The sequence below is a fragment of the Arachis hypogaea genome, chromosome 9 (genome assembly GCF_003086295.3).
Source record: "Arachis hypogaea cultivar Tifrunner chromosome 9, arahy.Tifrunner.gnm2.J5K5, whole genome shotgun sequence".
Lineage (NCBI taxonomy): Eukaryota > Viridiplantae > Streptophyta > Magnoliopsida > Fabales > Fabaceae > Arachis > Arachis hypogaea.
The window spans coordinates 83,209,239-83,232,722 of NC_092044.1; positions in this window are offsets into that span (position 1 = coordinate 83,209,239).

The following is a 23,484-nucleotide window of genomic DNA, read 5'->3' on the forward strand; positions in this document are numbered from 1 at the left end:
ATTCAATAACCACAGACAATGGCACCCAATTCACAGACGCAGACTTCAGAAAATTAGTAGCCGACTTGAATATAAAGCACCAGTACACCTCTGTCGAACATCCACAAGCCAATGGACAGGCCGAAGCCGCCAACAAAGTCATATTGGCAGGGTTAAAACGAAGACTGCAAGATGCAAAGGGAGCCTGGGCAGAGGAGCTTCCACAGGTTCTATGGGCATATCGAATGACGCCACATTCCACCACAAAGGAATCCTCTTTCCGATTAGCATACGGAATGGAGGCAATGATTCCATTAGAAATTGAAGAAGGATCGCATAGAGTAGTCCATTATAATGAGGGAGCAAACTCCCAAATTCAGAGGGAAGAACTCGACCTACTACCTGAAATCTAGGAAAGAGCTCGGATCAGAGAAGAAGCTCTAAAATGTCGAATGGATTCCAGATATAATCAAAGGGTAGTACCAAGAAGTTTCGCTGAGAACGATCTCATCTTAATCCGAAATGACATTGGAACAACTCGGCCCGGAGAAGGGAAGCTGGCAGCAAACTGGAAAGGACCCTACCGAGTCATAGAAGTACTTGGGAAGGGCTACTACCGACTGTCCGAACTCGATGGATGAGAGCTTCCCAGATCATGGCACGCCTACAACCTAAGAAGGTACTACAGCTAGAAAAGGCAACGGATCTCACTAGTGGATGTGCTCTTTTTCCTGAAAAGGTTTTTTAATGAGGCACCATGTTGAGATCTAGGTCATGCCCGACTTAAAGGGATAAGAAAATTCCTACATGCTATATATTTGCATTTTTTCTTTGAATAAAGTCTATTTAGATATTCTACAAAGAATCCAAGACGCATTAATCTGAAGTATTCATCATCCAATTATAAAGCGACAGGTCGGCAGAAAGTGAAAAACAATTACACTGCACGACCACGATAAAGATAAATCGTCCGATAAAGGTGAAAACGCGATTCACCCAAAGGACGATCTAAAGATGCCAACCACTTTCTACAAATCGGAAAAGATGAACACAGAATAATGTAAGAAGTTATCGAAGTGATCTAAAAAAGAACCTGACGAGGTCTTACGGATCGCTAAAATAATAACTTAAGGACTGGTCGAACAAACCAAGTCAAACCAAGTTATAAGTAAACCCTGGAAAGAGGTCTGGCCAACCCTATTAAAGAGGATTACTTTAACTTAGAAGGGCCTGACATAACAAAGTCAGCCCAAAACAAAAAGTTATACAAGTAGTCCCTGAAAGAGATCTGACAAAGATCCAAGAAAGAAGACTTCAAAAAATAACTTAAAGGAGACCGACATAACCAAGTCGGACTCCTATCACTAAAAAGTTATACAAATAGTCCCTGAAAGAGATCTGACAAAGATCCAAGAAAGAGGACTACAAAAAATAACTTAAAGGAGACCGACATAACCAAGTCGGACTCCTACCACTAAAAAGTTATCAAAGTAATCCCTGAAAGAGACCTGATAAAGGTCCTAGAAAGAGGATTACAAAAATAACTTGGAAAGAGGTCGACCTAACGAAGTTGATCTCCTACAAATAAGTTATAAAAGTAATCCCCGAAAGAGACCTAACAAAGGTCCAAGAAAGAGGATTACAGAAATAACTGGAAGGGGGACCAACGCAAAAGAACCACCAAGAAACAAGTTGGACCCATAAGTCACAACCTCAAAGGATCCAAGCTACAAACAATAAAACAAAGCAATCCGAGGAGGTTGAGATACAAGATTTCAAACATCAGTAGAAAACTGAAAAGATGCCAAGTCAAAAAACTACCTCTATTACTCCACAAAAGTTATAAGGCCCCGGAACAGTGGCCATCAACACCTGCTAAAGATAGCGAGCTACTTTTTGTTTTTCAAAATAAAATTGCTAAAACAAGCAACTAGAAACCGTCAGCAAAACAAAGAAAGTTTTAAAAAGCCCACAAGCCGGGCCAACTACATAAATATCTAGAAAGAGATCAGCAAGCATCAGGAGCCTTCTTGGCATCATCAAGACAAGGAGAAGGAGGACGAGTCTGAATAGGCACGGCATCTATAGTTCCATCCTCCCGGTTCAGAAGCTGGCAATCTGAATCAGGTGCAATCGGAGGAACAGAAGAGGTCGACACTTTGGCAGAGGACACAGGAGGAGGATCAGCATCATCATCACCATCGTCATCAGGGACAATCTTGCCATCCCTGACAACATTGTCCAGGCTGAAAGGGGTGAGATCGGCCTCGGGAGCAATGACCCGAACTTGCTCCTTCAAGTTCTCGTAAGCAGCAGTCACGCTGTCAACGAGATGACATTGGAGCTCAGAATAATCTTCCCGGGCATTGTTCAACTCCTCCCTCAGGCGCATCACCTCCCGATAAGTCGTAACGTAACTCTCCTTATGCATCAAGGCTGTGTCCTCGGCCAATCTCAAAGAAGCAGCCAGTGAAAGGGAACTCGCCTTCTCATTCTCTAGATCCTTCTCCAACTTAGTAACCTTTAATTCAAGCTCTTCCTTCAGCCCCTCCATCTGATCAAACTCCTGCTTTGCCTCCTCCATAAATGCTTTGGTAGCATGGAGAGGAAGATTCTGAGCAGTTCGATGTATAGCAGCCGACATATATGCCATCTTTACATGATTTCGGGCCATAAACTCCAGATGATGGAGAATGGACACATCGTCCATGGAGATGGTACCATAGGGCCCGATTTGTTGATCTACAAACTCAATGGCATTGAAATCAGGGTTATTGAGGTCGAAGGGCTCATCCGTCTTTTGCTTCTTACTTGGAGGGGCAGCAGATGGAGCGGCAGAAGTAGGGTGAGGATCCACCAAGCAGACCCAAGGTGGTGGGATCACCTTCTTCACCCTGGGGGAACTCGGCACTGATGGCTTCTCGCGCACTTGGGAGTACCCCTCCCCAGCCGCCTTGGCAGCAATATTTCTGGCAGCAGTCGCCTTCTGCGCCCTCTTAAAAGCTTTCATAGATTCGTTATTCTTCATTGCCTCTGTAAATAAAACAGAAAGTTAAGCTACAAGTCGGACAAGTCAGAAGGACAGCTACAAGCAATATAAACAGATAAAAAAGGAAACACAAAATACCCAGCTCAGTTTGAAGAAGAGAGGGATTGGTTAGAAATTTCTTTGTGTTGAGATGGGGAGGTTGCCCCCAGTGTTCTTCCAAGACAGTCACAAAGGCTCGCTCAGCCTCATCCAACATTTCCCACGTATATCGGGACACCCTCACATCCTTTTGCCATTCCAAGGGAAAAGCAGGCTCGTCATTTTCATCCATAAAGAAGGGCCGAGCTCCTTCAACAGCTCGGACCTTGAAAAAGTAGTTTTTAAAATCACGGAATGACTCGTCAAACATGGAAAAGACCTTCTTTCCCTGGGTAGAGCGAAAGGAGACCCAAGCTGCCTTCTTTTTTACCACTCCGGGCTTAGTCAAGACAAACAGATAGAAAAAGAGAGATTGGGAAGCAGGGATACCAAAACCATTGCACAACAATTGAAAAATCATTATAAAACCCCAGGAATTAGGGTGAAGTTGAGAAGGGGCAACATTACAAGACCATAACAGGTCAGTTTCAAATTTAGTAAAAGGAAGGGTAATACCCAGCGGACCAAAGAAAAAGTCATAAACATAGAAGAAAGGGCGATCGTCAACAACCCGAGTAGAGAAGTAGACTCTCTCTTCGGAGGAGGGAGGGACAAGTTCATAGTTCTTCTCATTACCTGGATTACTACAGACCCTATGAAACTGCCTAAGCTACGCGCAAAACTCGGAATCAACCAAGGAGACACCCATAAGGACCATTGAGTCCACCCAATCAGCCATGCCCTCAGGAACCCGGGAAGGCATCTCTACAACGTTATTGCGAGAAGACATGAGGCCAACTAAATCCTACAATAAGAAAAGAAGAGTGGATTACTAAAAAAGCATCTCGGACAAGGGGCAAAAACAACTCGACAGACGAACAAAAAAGGAAAACCCCAAGATTCAAACCAAACTCCTGGGGCATCCTTTGGAGGCAATAACGAAGCAAGGATTCAAGAAATTTCTACAGCTTACACCCCGGCACTCATCAGAAAGAAAATAAAGTACCAAAAGAAACAAAGGAAGTAAAAACAAAAACACAAAGTCTCCACCTTCCTACAGTCTATCAGCAAAAAGCATTGTCAAACATCAAAAATGCCAAGCAGAAAATCACCAAAGACGCAAACTTTTTCAAAGATCAAGCAAAAAATCATCATCAAAGGCGCAACCAGAAGCGGCGACAACATGCAAAAGCCCTAAGAAAAGATTCAAGCAACGAAAAAAGCAAAAGACTCGCACCAAAAAACGAAGAAATTCCAGAACACGCAAACAATTAGGCATTGGTAAAAACAGAAAGATCCCAACTTTCTCTGAGCAAAATTCAAACTTTCTACCGACATATAAAAGGAGCAGAGGAAGAAAAATCGAACCTGGAGAAATAGAAGAAAAACCTCGAAGCGAAAAACCGCAAAGATAGAAGGAGAAAATCTGGAAATCACCCCTCTTCCACAGAGAGCAATGACAGAACAGACGTTGCAGGAAGAAGTTACGAAAGAAACAGAAAATGACAGAGTAAAGGGAAAAGTTACGAAGAAGAGCGAAGAAAAGAAACCGTTTTTGATTGAGAAAATTCAAAATAAAAGCCAGGAAAAAACGGGGCAATTAATACCAATTAATGAAGGTATTAAACCCTTTCACGTTCCCAAAAGCAAAGCGTTGATATAAAAGCACGCGCCTTTAGAGGAAAATGTTCTACATTCAAAAGATTCTACAAAAAGAAATCGACATGAAAGGACCGAAGTCAAAAAACTCGACCTCAACAGAAAGACCGAGCTCAAGCAGGGGCACTGTTCATACCCTGGGTCGAGTTGTCCGACCCGGGATGTTCGACAGACAAAGCGACCGACCTCTTCAGGTCAGGACAATCCGACTTCTTTCTTAAGAGCTCGGCCAAGTCACCAGGAAAGCCCAAAGAAGGGCCCAAATAGAGGAACACGCCCCAAATCCTAAGGCAGCCCAAGCCTATAGGGATAAAGGCGGTTCCGTTGAAGATACGCTGACCTCAACTCAAAGATAAAAGATAAGATAAGATAACTAACTTATCTTATCCAAAAGGTCACATCTCACCATTATAAATACACTAGAGCACCCAGGTATAACTCATACTCTGATTCTACTTAAGACCTGCTTAATACCCTTGCTAACTTAAGCATCGGAGTCCCTTGCAGGTATCCCCCACCCTCCGGGGACAAAGGAATCAGCACCACCACCAAGTCCAATAAGTCGGACACAACAGCTCCGGCCGTCTCCCACCAACCGAACACGCTAGTACCGACCAGTACAGAAGATCTCATCCGAGATCGACCTCCAGTTTCAGGTAACCCTCGGAACAATTATAAATACACTGGAGCATCCAGGTATAACTCATACTCTGATTCTACCAAAAAAACCTGCTTAAAGCCCATGCTAACTTAAGCATCGGAGTCTCTTGCAGGTACCACCATCCTCCGGTGACGAAGGATTAGCAACACCATCAAGTCCAACAAGTCAGACGCAACAGCTCCGATCCCGACAGCAGATCTCATCCGAGATCAACCTTCAATTTCAGGTAACCCTCAGAACATTGGCGTCATTGCTGCAGAACCTGGAAGTCATCCCATCACCATGGCAGACGACCATGACAACAATCACAACTCAGGCTTAGTGGATAGAACACCAAACAAAAACACGGACACCACCTCCGAAGACACACCTCAAAACAGGGGAGATAAGTAACCCCCAAACACGGAAATTCTAGAGGCTCTACAAGCTCAGCAGGATCGCCTCAAACAGCTTGAAAAAGAGGCCGAGCATCAACGGGAAGTCGAGAAGGTCCTTTGAAGGGAAACCAGGCGACACCGAGAACTAGAGGATAAGCTCCTAAAGCTCGAGGCAGATCTAAAAACCAAAACCACTCAAATCGGTCACGGTGACAACCCTCACAAAGATCAAGATCAAGATCCCTTCACCAAAGAAATCATGAAAGCTAAAGTACCAAAGGACTTTAAAGCTCCCGACATGACCCCATACGACGGTACCTCCGATCCAAGCCATCATCCCAGCAACTTTAGAAGCAGAATGTATCTTACTGACGCCTCAGATGCCATTCGTTGCAAAGCCTTCCCAACAACCCTGACAAAAATAGCAATTAAGTGGTTTGATAGTTTGCCCCCCAGATCCATCACAAGTTTTAACGATTTAGCCAAGAAATTTCTTGCCAGATTTTCCATCCAGAAGGACAAAACTAAACATGCCCCAAGCTTATTAGGAATCAAGCAGAGAGATCGGGAAAGTATTCGATCTTACATGGAAAGATTCAACAAAGCATGCCTAGATATACAAAGCCTACCAACAGAAGTAGCTATCATGGGTCTCATCAACGGCTTACGAGAAAGACCCTTTAGTCACTTCATATCAAAGAAATACCCCACATCCCTGAATGAAGTACAAGAACGAGCAGAAAAGTACATCAACATGAAGGAAAACTCTCGACTAGGAGAGACCTCAAAATCTAAATTTTCCTACTCCTCCCGGGATAAGGATAAAGAATCCAAGAAAAAAGAAGATCAATACGAAGAGAAGCCTAAAAAATACCACAACTACACCTCCCTTCGGGTGTCTCTTGTGGATGTTTACCGAGAAGTATGCCATACGGAGAAGATCCCGCCACCTCGCCCACTCAAAAACAAGAAAGGAGGGGAAAATCGGACAGAATACTGCGAGTACCATCGAATCTATGGACATCCCACCAACGAGTGCTTCAACCTAAAGAATGCCATACTTAGCCAACAAAGCAGATGAACCTAGAAAAAGAAAAAGGGATGAAGAGGTCGGACAAACAGAACGACCACCTCACACCCCGGAGAGGCACATCACATGATAAACGGAGGATTCGCAGGAGGGGATTTCAAAATCATCTCGCAAAAGGCACCTTAAGGAAGTATACTACGTAGGAGGAGGAGAAGGATCGCCCGACCTCCCTACTATTACTTTCACCCAAAAAGACGCAGCAGGCATCATCCCGGGACATGACGATCCCATGGTTATCACTATCATATTGGCCAACGCTAATCTCCACCGCACACTGGTGGACCAAGGAAGCTCAGCGGATATCTTGTTTAAATCCACCTTCGACAAACTTGGCCTACAGGAAAAAGAGCTCAGAGCATATCCGAACAGCTTGTTTGGATTAAGAGACACTCCAATCCAACCGCTTGGATACATCTCGCTACACACAACCTTCGGAAAAGGAACCCGATTGGTCGGGCAACATTGAATCAACTCGTCGCAGTAGTTTCGACTCCACATCTATGCATGAAGTTCCCAACTCCAGAAGGGATCGCTACAATAAAAGGAGACCAGAAAATAGGGCGACGCTGTTACAACGAAAGTCTGAACCTCAGGGGCAAAGGAGAAGAAATTCACACCATCGAACTCAGGGAGTCCAAGGTTGGGAAGAATTTCGTCCACAACCTGAGGGTGAGATTGAAGAAGTTCAGATCGGAGATGCCTTGGACAAAACAACAAATATTGGGGAACCTTAAATGGAGACATAAAGGAGCCTCTGATTCAACTCTTAAGGAACAATGTCGACCTCTTCGCATGGAAGGCCGCAGACATGCTGGGCATAGACCCCAAACTAATGTGCCACAAGCTGGCGGTATACCCAGGATCTCGGCCGGTACAACAGAAGTATAGGAAGCTCGGACCGAAAAGATCCCAAGCTGTGGAAGAACAGGTGTGAGCTCTATGGAGGTAGGATTCATAAGAGAAGTCAACTACCCATTATGGCTAGTCAATGTTGTCTTGGTGAAAAAGTCAAATGGGAAGTGGCGGATGTACACCAACTACACCGATCTCAACAAAGCCTGCCCAAAAGATCCCTATCCACTCCCAAGTATCGACACTCTAGTGGATGCCTCCTCTAGATACAAATATCTCTCATTCATGGACGCTTATTCAGGATACAATCAAGTTCCAATGGATCCACCCGATCAAGAAAAGACCTCATTCCTAACCCCAAAGGCAAACTACTGTTATATGGTCATGCCATTCGGACTCAAAAACGCAGGAGCTACCTACCAAAGATTAATGAACAAGATCTTCGCAGACCATATCGGGAAACTCATAGAGGTATATGTGGATGACATGTTGGTAAAACATAAAGTGAGGAGTCACTATTGCCCGACCTTGCTCAAGTGTTCGACACCATAAGAAAGCATGGTATGCGACTTAACCCTGCAAAGTGCACCTTCGCGGTAGAAGCTGGCAAATTCTTGGGTTTCATGTTAACACAACGAGGAATTGAGGCAAACCCGGATAAATGCTGGGCCATACTTGACAAGAAGAGTCCGACCTATGTCAAAGAGGTACAACAACTCAACGGAAGACTGGCAGCCTTGTCCAGATTTTTAGCCGGATCGGCTATAAGATCTTTCCCCTTCTACGCCACTTTAAGGAAGGGAAAGAGGTTCGAGTGGACAACAGAGTGCGAGCAGGCTTACCAGGATTTCAAAAGGTTCCTAGGACAACCACCTATTCTAACTCGACCACGGGAAGGAGAACTACTTGTATTGTACCTCGCAGTAGGAAATCGGGCATTAACCTCAGCACTAGTCAGAGAGGACAAAAGTTGACAACAACCCATCTACTTCATCAGCAAAGCCCTACAAGGGTCCAAACTGAACTACCAAAAAATAGAAAAGTTCGCCTATGCTCTCATACTAACCGCTTGACGACTCTGCCCATATGTTCAAGCCCATACCATCAAAGTTCGGACCAACCAGCCCATAAAAGGCATTCTGCAAAAGACAGACTTAGCTGGAAGAATTCTACAGTGGGCAGTCAAGCTATCTAAATTTGATCTGCAATATGAAGCTCGGACGGCCATCAAGTCACAATATTTGGCCGACTTCATCGCTGAGTACACTAACACCTCGGGAACTTCTATAAAATGGAATCTTTATGTAGACAGCACTTCAAACAAAAACGGGAGTGGTACAGGGGTGATAATAGAAAGTGACCAGGGAACCCAAATCGAACTCTCCCTAAAATTCGAGTTCCCTGCTTCAAACAACCAGGCCGAATACGAGGCATTACTAGCTGGTTTGAGGCTGGCTAAGGAGGTGGGAGTTCAAAAGCTTATCATCTTCAACGATTCACAAGTAGTCACTTCACAAATAGAAGAAAGCTACCAAGCTAAAGATCCCACCATGAAAAATTACCTGGACAAAACCAGGGAACATCTCAGACAACTCGGGGAATATAAGGTCTGCCATATACCTTATGAACAGAATGCTCGAGTTGATGCACTCTCAAAACTTGCCAGCACCAAACCAGGGGGCAATAATAGAAGCCTTATCCAGGAAATACTACAGAGTCTGTCAATTTTAGAGAAAGAAAAGGTCATAGCCATATCAGGACAGGATCCTAGATGGATGACCCCCATAATCAACTACCTCAAATCAGAGACACTTGACGAACAAACTTTTGCTAGTAAAGAATTCACAATAGTAATCACGTTGAAAGTATAGTTTCTAAACCAACAAGAATCCTTTCGTACAAAAGATTGTTTGTCACAAGTAACAAACCCCTAATAAATAATAACCAAAGTATTTAAATCTCGAGTCATCTCTCAAGGAATTACAGGGAAGTATGCATATAATTGGTTATAGAAAAGTGTGTTTTGGGGTTTTTAAGATAAGAAGCAAGAATAGTAAATGGTAATGAAAATCAAATGACTGGAAAAGCTCTTGGCAAGGTATGAGAACTCGAAATCCTATCCTAGTTATCCTTATCAATTATGATGGGAATTGTTCATTGCTCTCACTTAGTTAACCCTTAATGAATGAAGGAAAGTCAAGTGGACTAATCAATTTGGTTCCTCAAGTCCTATTCAACTCCTGAGAAAAGACTAGCTTTAGTGGAATCCAAATCAATCAGCAACTTTCAATTATCAATCAACAAGGAGTTTGATAACTCAAGTGTTACCAATTACTCAACCAAGCCAAGAACGTAAAATCCTATTCTAACATCCTTCTAAGCATTTTGTCAAGTACTTGGAGGGCATAACATAAAAACATAGAAAAGCAATAAGAGATAATAAAATCCAAACAATCAATTGCATTAATCTGGAAGTTAAATCTAACATCAAAAGTTCATATACTAAAATAATAACAATGAGTAATCAATAAGAGTAGAAGAGAACTCCTAATTCCTAAAAACCTAGAGAGATGAGAGAGGCTGCCCAAAAGATCCTTATCCACTCCCAAGCATCCACGCACTGGTAGATGCCTCCTTCGGATATAAATACCTCTCCTTTATGGACGCATACTCGGGATATAACCAAATCCCAATGTACCCACCCGACCAAGAAAAACCTCATTCTTAACCCCAAAGGCAAATTACTGCTACATCGTCATGCCCTTCGGTCTTAAAAACGCGGGAGCCACTTACCAAAGATTAATGAACAAGGTTTTTTCGGATCACATCGCAAAAATCATGGAAGCCTACGTAGACGACATGCTAGTAAAGACACAAAATGAAGAGACGTTATTATCCGACCTGACCCAAGTATTCAACACTATAAGACGACATGGCATGCGACTCAATCCTGCAAAATGCACATTTGCAGTAGAAGCTGGTAAATTCTTGGATTTTATGATCACACAGAGAGGAATCGAGGCAAACCCAGATAAATGCCGGGCCATACTCGACATGAAAAGTCCGACTTGTGTCAAAGAGGTACAACAACTCAACGAAAGGTTGGCAGCCTTGTCCAGATTCCTGACTGGATCAGCAATAAGATCTCTCCCCTTCTACGCCACTCTAAGGAAGGGAAAGGAGTTTGAATGGACAGCGAAATGTGAGCAAGCCTTTCAAGACTTCAAAAGATTCCTGGGACAGCCACCTATACTGACTCGGCCATGGGAAAGAGAACTACTGATATTGTACCTTGCTGTAGGAAATTGGGCAGTAGTCTCAGCACTGGTCTGAGAAGATGACTTCATCAGCAAAGCATTACAAGGATCCAAGCTGAACTACCAGAAAATAGAAAAGTTTGCTTATGCTCTCATACTAACATCACGACGACTTCGCCCATACTTCCAGGCCCACATCATTAGAGTTCGGAACAACCAGCCCATAATAGGGATCTTACAAAAAACAGACCTGGCGGGCAGAATCTTGCAATAAATAGTTGAGTTGTCCGAATTTGATCTTCAATACAAAGCTCAGACGGCCATCAAATCACAACACCTGGCCGACTTCATTGTAGAATTTACAAACACATCGAAAATCCATATAGAATAGAATCTCTATGTAGACAGTTCCTCAAATAAAACTGGAAGTGGCGTAGGCGTGATAATTGAAAGCAACTAGGGAACCCAAATCAAACTCTCCTTCAAATTTGGTTCCCTGCCTCAAACAATCAAGCGGAATATGAGGCACTACTAGCTGGTTTGAAACTAGCCAGGGAGATTGGAGCTCAAAAGCTTATCATCTTCAGTGACTCGCAGGTAGTTACTTCACAAATAGGAGGAAGCTACCAAGCCAAAGACCCCATCATGAAAAAGTACTTGGACAAAGCCAGAGAACAACTCAGACAATTCGGAGAATATGAGATTCGTCACATACCCCGAGAATAGAATGCCTGAGCTGATGCACTCTCAAAACTAGCCAGCACCAAACCAGGGGGCAACAATAGAAGCCTCATCCAAGAAATTCTACAGAATCCATCAATCTTAGAAGAAGAAAAAGTCCTAGCCATAATAGGTCGCGATCAGGGATGGATGACTCCCATAATTAACAACCTCAAAACAGAAGCACTCTTCACAGAGGAAAAAGAGGCAAAAAGATTAAAACGGGAAGCACAATACTACACTATCATAAATAACACTCTATACAAAAGAGGGATTTCGATACCATTATTAAAATGTGTACCGACTTCCAACACAAAGGAAGTTCTAGAAAAAGTACATAGTGGCATTTGTGAAGACATGTCCATCAAGTCAAAAACATGCCAAGAAAGTACTCCGGGCAGGATTTTATTGGCCAACTATACAAAAGGAAGCCACAGAGTTTGTAAAGACATGTCCATCAAGTCAAAAACATGCCAACTTTCACATTGCCCCACCAGAGGAACTCATCAGCGTGACCTCACCTTGGCCATTCGCAAAATGGGGACTCGATCTTCTCGGACCATTTCCTCAAGGATTGGGACAAGTCAAATTCCTCATAGTAGGAATAGACTACTTCACAAAATGGATTAAGGCAGAACCCCTAGCTAACGCCACTGCTCAAAGAAGTCAAAAATTTCAATATAGAAACATCGTCACAAGGTTTGGAGTTCCAAACACAATCACTACAGACAATGGTACCCAGTTCACAGATGCAGGCTTTAGAAAGCTAGCGTCCGACTTGAATAAAAAACAATTCACCTCTGTCGAACACCCCCAAGCCAATGGGCAAGCTGAAGCTGCCAACAAAGTCATATTAGCCAGGTTAAAACAGAGATTACAAGATGCAAAGGGAGCCTGGGCTGAAGAGCTCCCGCAAGTCCTATGGGCATATCGGACGACTCCACATTCCACTACAAAGGAGTCACCTTTCCGATTAGCTTATGGAATGGAGGCAATGATCCCAGTGGAGGTCGAAGAAGGATCACCAGAGTGATCCACTATAGCGAGAAAGCCAACTCCCAACTCCAAAGGGAAGACCTCGACCTACTTCTGGAAATCCGAGAAAGAGCTTGAATAAGGGAAGAGGCGTTGAAATGACGGATCGCCTCCAGATACAACCAAAAGGTAATACAGCGGGCTTTTGCTGAGGCCGACCTCATCTTAATCCGAAACGACATCGGAACAACTCGACCTGGAGAAGGAAAGCTGGCAGCGAACTGGAAAGGACCTTACCAAGTCAAATAAGTGCTGGGAAAGGGCTACTACAGGCTTTCCGAACTCAACGGGCGAGAGCTTCCCATATCATGGCACGCCTGCAACCTAAGAAGGTACTATAGCTAGGGATGATAAAGGACCTTGGACAAGTGATGAGCGGATAATTTATACGCTTTTTGGCATTGTTTTTATATAGTTTTTAGTAAGTTTGAGCTACTTTTAGGGATGTTTTCATTAGTTTTTATGTTAAATTCACATTTCTGGACTTTACTATGAGTTTGTGTGTTTTTCTGTGATTTCAGGTAAATTCTGGCTGAAATTGAGGGACTTGAGCAAAACTCTGAAAAAGGCTGACAAAAGGACTGCTGATGCTGTTGGAATCTGACCTCCCTGCACTCGAAATGGATTTTCTGGAGCTACAGAACTCCAATTGGCGCGCTCTCAACGGCGTTGGAAAGTAGACATCCAGGGCTTTCCAGCAATATATAATAGTCCATACTTTATTCGAAGAATGACGACGTAACTTGGCGTTAAACGCCAAGTTCATGCTGCTGTCTGGAGTTAAACGCCAGAAAAACGTCATGATCCGGAGTTGAACGCCCAAAACACGTCATAACCTGGAGTTTGACGCCAAGAAATGCCTTAGCTCGTGGAATGATCAAGCTCAGCCCAAGCATACACCAAGTGGGCCCCGGAAGTGGATTTATGCATCAATTACTTACTCATGTAAACCCTAGTAGCTAGTCTAGTATATATAGGACATTTATCTATTGTATTAGACATCCTGGATTGTATTTTGAATCCTGTGATCACGTTTTGGGGGCTGGCCATTCGGCCATGCCTGAACCCTTTGCTTATGTATTTTCAACGGTGGAGTTTCTGCACACCATAGATTAAGGGTGTGGAGCTCTGCTGTACCTCAAGTGTTAATGAAATTCTATTATCTTTTATTCAAATCTCTCTTATTCTTATTCCAAGATATTCATTCGTACCCAAGAACATGATGAATGTGATGAGTCAGATTACCCTCATTATCATTCTCACTTATGAACGCGCGTGATTGACAACCACTTCCGTTCTACATGCAACAGAGCTTGAATGCGCATCTCTTAGATTCCCCAACAGAATCTTCGTGGTATAAGCTAGATGGATGGCGGCATTTATGAGGATCCGGAAAGTCTCACCTTGTCTGTGGTATTCCGAGTAGGATCCTGGGAATCCGGAAAGTCTAACCTTGTCTGTGGTATTCCGAGTAGGATTCCGGTAATGAATGACTGTGACGTGCTTCAAACTTGTAACCTGCTGGGCGTTAGTGACAGACGCAAAAGAGGGATTCTATTCCAGTAGGGGAGGGAACCAACCGGTGATTAGCCGTACTGTGACAGAGTGCGTGAGCATCAGTTTTCACTGCGAGGATGGGATGTAGCCATCAGCCATGGGTGATGCCTCCAGACTGGTTAGCTGTGCGAGTGACAGCCGCATAGGATATTTTCCCGAGAGGAAGAAAGTAGCCACAGTTGATGGTGAACCCCTATACAAAGCTTGCCATGGAAAGTAGTAAGAAGGACTGAGTAGAAGCAGTAGGAGAGCAGGCGTCCTTGAGCTCTACAGCATCTCCATCCGCTTATCTGAAATTCCCACTAATGAATCTGCATAAGTATTCTATCCCTTTCTTTAATCTATTTTCTTATTTCTATTTTCAAAAACCCATAAACCAATTTAATCTGCCTAACTGAGATTTACAAGGTGACCATAGCTTGCTTCATACCAACAATCTCTGTGGGATCGACCCTTACTCACGTAAGGTTTATTACTTGGACGACCCAGTACACTTGCTGGTTAGTTGAACGGAGTTGTGAATTCAAATAAAGACAATTATTGAATAAATCCATACAAGCACAAAGAATAGTGATCACAATTTCGTCCACCAAGTTTTTGGCGCCGTTGCCGGGGATTGTTCGAGTATGGACAACTGACGGTTCATCTTGTTGCTCAGATTAGGTAATTTTCTTTTCAAAAAGTTTTCAAAAATCTTTCAAAAATATTTTTTTATTATTATTTTCGTTTTTCTAAAGTATATTTTCGAAAAAATTAAAATAAAAATACAAAAAATCATAAAATCATAAAAATCAAAAATATTTTGTGTTTCTTGTTTGAGTCTTGTGTTAATTTTTAAGTTTGATGTCAATTGCATGCTTTTAAAATTTTTCTTGCATTTTTTTCGAAAATCTCATGCATTCATAGTGTTCTTCATGATCTTCAAGTTGTTCTTGACAAGTCTTCTTGTTTGATCTTGATGATTTCTTGTTTTGTGTTGTTTGTTGTTTTTCATGTGCACTTTTGCATTCATATTTTTCATGCATTAAAAATTTCTAAGTTTGGTGTCTTGCATGTTTTCTTTGCATTAAAAATTTTTCAAAATTATGTTCTTGATGTTCATCATGATCTTCAAAGTGTTCTTGGTGTTCATCTTGACATTCATAGCATTCTTGCATGCATTCATTGTTTTGATCTAAAAATTTCATGCATTGAATATTTTGTTGTTTTTCTCTTTCATAATTAAAAATTCAAAAAATCAAAAAAATATCTTTTCCTTATTTTCCTCCAAATTTTCGAAATTTTGGGTTGACTTGATCAAAAATTTTTAAAATTAGTTGTTTCTTACAAGTCAAGTCAAAATTTCAATTTTAAAAATCTTATCTTTTCAAAATCTTTTTCAAAAATCATATCTTTTTCATTTTTTTTATAAATTTCGAAAATTTCAAAATATTTTCAAAATCTTTTTCTTATCTTTATATCAAATTTTCGAAAATTAGCTAACAATTAATGTGATTGGTTCAAAAATTTGAAGTTTGTTACTTTCTTGTTAAGAAAGGTTCAATCTTTAAGTTCTAGAATCTTATCTTGTAGTTTCTTGTTAGTTGAGTCTTTTTAAAAATTAAATCTTTTTCAAAATATCTTTTTATTAAAATTTTTATCTTATCTTTTTATCTTTTATCTTATCTTTTTCAAAAATTTTATCTTTTTCAAAATTTGATTTCAAAATATCTTATCTAACTTCTTATCCTCTTATCTTTTTCAAAATTTGATTTCAAATCTTTTTCAATCAACTAACTAACTTTTTGTTTGTTTCTTATCTTTTTCAAAACCACCTAACTACTTTTTCCTCTCTAATTTTCGAAAATTCTCCCTCTTTTTTTTCAAAAATTCTTTTTGTTTTAAATTTTAATTTTAATTATATTTTGTCTTTGATTTTCGAAAATTACTAACCTCTTTTTCAAAAATTATTTTCGAAATCTTCCTTCTCTTTTCTTCTTCTTTTTAATTATTTAATTACTAACACTTCTCTTCACCTCTCTTCATCCAAAAATCCGAATCCCCATCTCCATTCTTCTAACCCCTTTCTTCTTCTACTAACATAAGGGAATCTCTATACTGTGACATAGAGGATTCCTCTTTCTTTTCTTATTTTCTTCTCTTTCATATGAGCAGGAACAGGGAAAAAGGCACTCTTGTTGAAATTGATCCAGAACCTGAAAGGACTCTGAAGAGAAAATTAAGAGAAGCTAAATTACAACAATCCAGAAATAACCTTTCAGAAATTTTCGAACAGGAGAAGGAGATGGCAGCCGAAAATAATAATAATAATAATGCAAGGAGAATGCTTGGTGACTTCACAAAGCCAACGTCCAAGTTTGATGGAAGAAGCATCTCCATTCCTGCCATTGGAGCCAATAACTTTGAGCTTAAGCCTCAACTAGTTGCATTAATGCAACAAAACTGCAAGTTTTATGGACTTCCATCTGAAGATCCTTATCAGTTTTTAACTGAGTTCTTGCAGATCTGTGAGACTGTAAAGACAAATGGAGTTGATCCTGAAGTCTACAGACTCATGCTTTTCCCTTTTTGCTGTAAGAGACAGAGCTAGAATATGGTTGGATTCACAACCTAAGGATAGCCTGGACTCCTGGGATAAGCTGGTCACTGCCTTCTTGGATAAATTCTTTCCTCCTCAAAAGCTGAGCAAGCTGAGAGTGGATGTTCAAACCTTCAAACAAAAAGATGGTGAATCCCTCTATGAAGCTTGGGAAAGATACAAGCAGCTGACCAAGAGATATCCATCTGACATGTTTTCAGAATGGACCCTATTAGATATATTCTATTATGGTCTATCTGAATTTTCGAAAATGTCATTGGACCATTCTGCAGGTGGATCTATTCACCTGAAGAAAACGCCTGAAGAGGCTCAAGAACTCATTGACATGGTTGCAAACAACCAGTTCATGTACACCTCTGAGAGGAATTCCGTGAATAATGGGATACCTCAGAAGAAAGGAGTTCTTGAAATTGATGCTCTGAATGCCATATTGGCTCAGAACAAAATGTTGACTCAACAAGTCAACATAATCTCTCAAAATCTGAATGGGCTGCAACATGCATCCAACAGTACTAGAGAGGCAGCTTCTGAAGAAGCTTATGATCCTGAAAACCCTGCCATGGCAGAGGTTAATTACATGGGTGAACCTTATGGAAACACCTATAACCCATCATGGAGAAATCATCCCAATTTCTCCTGGAAGGATCAACAAAAGCCTCAACAAAGCTTTAACAATGGTGGACGCAATAGGCTGAGCAATAGTAAGCCATATCCATCATCTTCTCAGCAACAGACAGAGAATTTAGAACAAAACACTTCTAATTTAGCCAATATTGTCTCTGATCTGTCAAAGGCCACTTTTAGTTTCATGAATGAAACAAGATCCTCCATTAGAAATTTGGAGGCACAAGTGGGCCAGCTGAGTAAGAAAGTTATTGAAACTCCTCCCAGTATTCTCCCAAGCAATACAGAAGAGAATCCAAAAGGAGAGTGCAAGGCCATTGATTTAATCAAAGTGGCCGAATGCACTAAGGAGGAGGAGGACGAAAATCCTAGTGAGGAAGACCTCCTGGGACGTCCCTCAAGCAAGAAGGAGTTTCCTATTAAGGATCCAAAGGAATCTGAGGCTCATATAAAGACCATAGAGATTCCATTAAATCTCCTTCTGCCATTCATGAGCTCTGAAGACTATTCTTCCTCTGAAGAGGATGAAGATGTGACTGGAGAGCAAGTTGCTCAATATTTAGGAGCTATCATGAAGCTGAATGCCAAGTTGTTTGGTAATGAGACTTGGAAAAGTGAACCTCCCTTGCTCATTAGTGAACTAGATACTTGGATTCAGAGAACTCTACCTCAAAAGAAACAAGATCCTGGCAAGTTTTTAATACCTTGCACCATTGGCACCATGAGCTTTGAAAAAGCTCTATGTGACCTAGGGTCAGGGATAAACCTTATGCCACTCTCTGTAATGGAGAAGCTGGGAATCATTGAGGTACAACCTGCCTTGTTCTCATTACAACTGGCAGATAAGTCATTGAGACAAGCTTATGGAATAGTAGGGGACGTACTAGTAAAGGTTGAAGGCCTTTACATCCCTGCTGATTTCATAATCCTAGACACTAGGAAGGAAGATGATGAATGCATCATCCTAGGAAGACCTTTCCTAGCCACAGCAGGAGCTGTGATAGATGTCAACAGAGGAGAATTAGTCCTTCAATTGAATGGGGACTACCTTGTGTTTAAGGCACATGGCCATCCCTCTGTGATAAAAGAGAGTAAGCATGAAGAACTTCTCTCAGTTCAGAGTCAAGAAGAACCCACACAGTCAAACTCTAAGTTTGGTGTTGTGAGGCCATAACCAAACTCTAAGTTTGGTGTTAAGACCCCATATCCAAACTCTAAGTTTGGTGTTGGGACTACACTAACATTGACCTGATCACCTTGTGGCTCCATGAGAGCCACTGTCAAGCTATTGACATTAAGGAAGCGCTTGTTGGGAGGCAACCCAATTTTATTTATCTAATTTTTATTTTTATTGTTATTTTGTGTTTTATTAGGTACATGATTATGAGGAGTCACGAAAAAATCAAAAAAAATTAAAAACAGAGTCAAAAACAGAAGAAAAAAATTTTCACCCTGGAGGACGCACAAGCTGGCATTCAACGCCAGTAAGATGCATCTGGCTGGCGTTCAACGCCAGAATAGAGCACCATTCTGGCGCTGAACGCCAGAAACAAGCAACATCCTGGCGCTGAACGCCAGGAATGTGCCCAGAGAGGAAAAACTGGCGCTGAACGCCAGTAACAAGCATGAAACTGGCGTTCAAACGCCAGAAACATGCTTTACATGGGCGTTGAACGCCCAGAACGTGCACCAATGGGCGTTTAAACGCCAGAATGGTGTGCCAAGGCAATTTACATGCCTATTTGGTGCATGGATGGAATTCCTTGACACCTCAGGACCTGTGGACCCCACAAGATCATCTCAGGATATGTGGACCTCACAGGATCCCCACCTACCTCGCCCTCTCTCTTTCCATTCATGGTCATTCCTTCTATTTTTCATTCACCACCTACATCTATCCACTCTTCCCCATACACCCCACCTACCTTTACAATCCAACTTCTCTTTCCCACCCAATCCCACCCATATAGCCGAATCCATCTCCCCTCACTCACCTCCATTTTCTTCTTCTTCTTCTTCCTCTCTTCTTTCTTCTCTTGCTCGAGGGCGAGCAATATTTTAAGTTTGGTGTAGTAAAAGCATAGCTTTTTTGCTTTTCCATTACCATTAATGGCACCTAAGGCCAGAGAAACCTCAAAGGGAAGACAAAAGCTTCCACCTCTGAGTCTTGGGAGATGGAAAGACTATAAGCCGTCATAGCTCAGTGGTAGAACATGTGGCTGCAAATCAAGAGATTCCTGAGATACCTCAGGGGATAAGTTGTCCTCCACACAAATATTGGAAGCAACTAAGGGTAGAAACACCAAAATTACTAGGAATCATTCAACAGAAGCAAAGAAGAGACATAGAGGAGCTCAAAAAGCACCATTGGACCTTCAAGAAGGCGCCACCCTCACTCAGGTGGATTCATTCCTTGTTCTTATTTCTTTCTGCTTTTTGGTTTTTAATGTTGTGTTTATCTATGTTTTGTGTCTCTACTTCATGATCATTAGTATGTAACCATGCCTCAAAGCTATGAATAAAATCCATTAATCCTTCACCTCTCTTAAATGAAAAATGTTTTAATTCAAAAGAACAAAAAGTACATGAATTTCGAATTTATCCTTGAATTTAATTTAATTATATTGATGTGGTGACAATACTTTTTGTTTTCTGAATGAATGATTGAACAGTGCATATGTCTTTTGATATTGTTGTTTATGAGTGTTAAAATTGTTGGCTCTTGAAAGAATGATGAACAAAGAGAAATGTTATTGATGATCTGAAAAAAATCATGAAATTGATTCTTGAAGCAAGAAAAAGCAGTGAAAAAGCAAAAGCTTACAAAAAAATGGCGAAAAAAAAATAGAAAGAAAAAAAAAAGCAAGCAGAAAAAGCCAATAGCCCTTAAAACCAAAAGGCAAGGGTAAAAAGGATCCAAGGCTTTGAGCATCAATGGATAGGAGGGCCCAAGGAAATTAAATCCAGGCCTAAGCGGCTAAATCAAGCTGTCTCTAACCATGTGCTTGTGTCATGAAGGTCCAAGTGAAAAGCTTGAGACTGAGTGGTTAAAGTCGTGATCCAAAGCAAAAAAGAGTGTGCTTAAGAGCTCTGGACACCACTAACTGGGGACTCTAGCAAAGCTGAGTCACAGTCTGAAAAGGTTCACCCAGTTATGTGTCTGTGGCATTTATGTATCCGGTGGTAATACTGGAAAACAAAGTGCTTAGGGCCACGGCCAAGACTCATAAGTAGCTGTGTTCAAGAATCAACATGCTTAACTAGGAAAGTCAATAACACTATCCAAAATTCTAAGTTCCCAGAGACGCCAATCACTCTGAACTTCAAAGGAAAAAGTGAGATGCCAAAACTATTCAGGAGCAAAAAGCTACAAGTCCCGCTCATCTAATTAAATTAATATTCATTGATATTCTGAAATTTATAGTATATTCTCTTCTTTTATCCTATTTGATTTTCAGTTGCTTGGGGACAAGCAACAATTTAAGTTTGGTGTTGTGATGAGCGGATAATTTATACGCTTTTTGGCATTGTTTTTATATAGTTTTTAGTAAGTTTGAGCTACTTTTAGGGATGTTTTCATTAGTTTTTATGTTAAATTCACATTTCTGGACTTTACTATGAGTTTGTGTGTTTTTCTGTGATTTCAGGTAAATTCTGGCTGAAATTGAGGGACTTGAGCAAAACTCTGAAAAAGGCTGACAAAAGGACTGCTGATGCTGTTGGAATCTGACCTCCCTGCACTCGAAATGGATTTTCTGGAGCTACAGAACTCCAATTGGCGCGCTCTCAACGGCGTTGGAAAGTAGACATCCAGGGCTTTCCAGCAATATATAATAGTCCATACTTTATTCGAAGAATGACGACGTAACTTGGCGTTAAACGCCAAGTTCATGCTGCTGTCTGGAGTTAAACGCCAGAAAAACGTCATGATCCGGAGTTGAACGCCCAAAACACGTCATAACCTGGAGTTTGACGCCAAGAAATGCCTTAGCTCGTGGAATGATCAAGCTCAGCCCAAGCATACACCAAGTGGGCCCCGGAAGTGGATTTATGCATCAATTACTTACTCATGTAAACCCTAGTAGCTAGTCTAGTATATATAGGACATTTATCTATTGTATTAGACATCCTGGATTGTATTTTGAATCCTGTGATCACGTTTTGGGGGCTGGCCATTCGGCCATGCCTGAACCCTTTGCTTATGTATTTTCAACGGTGGAGTTTCTGCACACCATAGATTAAGGGTGTGGAGCTCTGCTGTACCTCAAGTGTTAATGAAATTCTATTATCTTTTATTCAAATCTCTCTTATTCTTATTCCAAGATATTCATTCGTACCCAAGAACATGATGAATGTGATGAGTCAGATTACCCTCATTATCATTCTCACTTATGAACGCGCGTGATTGACAACCACTTCCGTTCTACATGCAACAGAGCTTGAATGCGCATCTCTTAGATTCCCAACAGAATCTTCGTGGTATAAGCTAGATGGATGGCGGCATTTATGAGGATCCGGAAAGTCTCACCTTGTCTGTGGTATTCCGAGTAGGATCCTGGGAATCCGGAAAGTCTAACCTTGTCTGTGGTATTCCGAGTAGGATTCCGGTAATGAATGACTGTGACGTGCTTCAAACTTGTAACCTGCTGGGCGTTAGTGACAGACGCAAAAGAGGGATTCTATTCCAGTAGGGGAGGGAACCAACCGGTGATTAGCCGTACTGTGACAGAGTGCGTGAGCATTAGTTTTCACTGCGAGGATGGGATGTAGCCATCAGCCATGGGTGATGCCTCCAGACTGGTTAGCTGTGCGAGTGACAGCCGCATAGGATATTTCCCCGAGAGGAAGAAAGTAGCCACAGTTGATGGTGAACCCCTATACAAAGCTTGCCATGGAAAGTAGTAAGAAGGACTGAGTAGAAGCAGTAGGAGAGCAGGCGTCCTTGAGCTCTACAGCATCTCCATCCGCTTATCTGAAATTCCCACTAATGAATCTGCATAAGTATTCTATCCCTTTCTTTAATCTATTTTCTTATTTCTATTTTCAAAACCCATAAACCAATTTAATCTGCCTAACTGAGATTTACAAGGTGACCATAGCTTGCTTCATACCAACAATCTCTGTGGGATCGACCCTTACTCACGTAAGGTTTATTACTTGGACGACCAGTACACTTGCTGGTTAGTTGAACGGAGTTGTGAATTCAAATAAAGACAATTATTGAATAAATCATACAAGCACAAAGAATAGTGATCACAATTTCGTCCACCAACAAGGCGCACTATTTTTCCTGAAAAGGTTTTTTAACGAGGCGCCAAGCCAAGACCTACAAATCACCCGACTTAGGAAATTACGCCCGCATGTATTTGCAATTTCTTTAATAAAATTTGTTCAGATTTTCTACAAACGCTCAAGCCGCATTATTCTGAAACATTCATCGCTTGATTATAAAGCTACGGATCGACAGAAAGTGAAAATCAAATTCACTGCGCAATCGCGATAAAGACCAAAGATGAAAACCAAATTCATTAATAGGTCTACCAACGACGGTTAAACCAAACTCTACAAAATCGACAAGATGAAAATAGAATAATGTAAGAAGTTATAGAAAGTGATTCACAGAAAGGACCTGACGAGGTCCTAATAAAATGGATCGCTATAAAATAACTTGAAGACTGGTCGATACAAAGAAGTCGGACCAGCCACAACAATCCAAGTTATAAGTAAAGCCCTGGAAGAGGTCCGGCCACCTATAAAGAGGATTAATAACTTAGATGAGCCGACATGATGAGTCGGACTCCTACGAAAAAGTTACAAAGGTAATCCTGAAAGAGACATGAACAATCAAGAAAGAGGATTACAAGTAACTCGACAGGGCCCACATACAAGTCGACCCAAAATATAATTCAAAGGTAATCCTTGAAGAGACTGACAAGTCCAAGAGAGA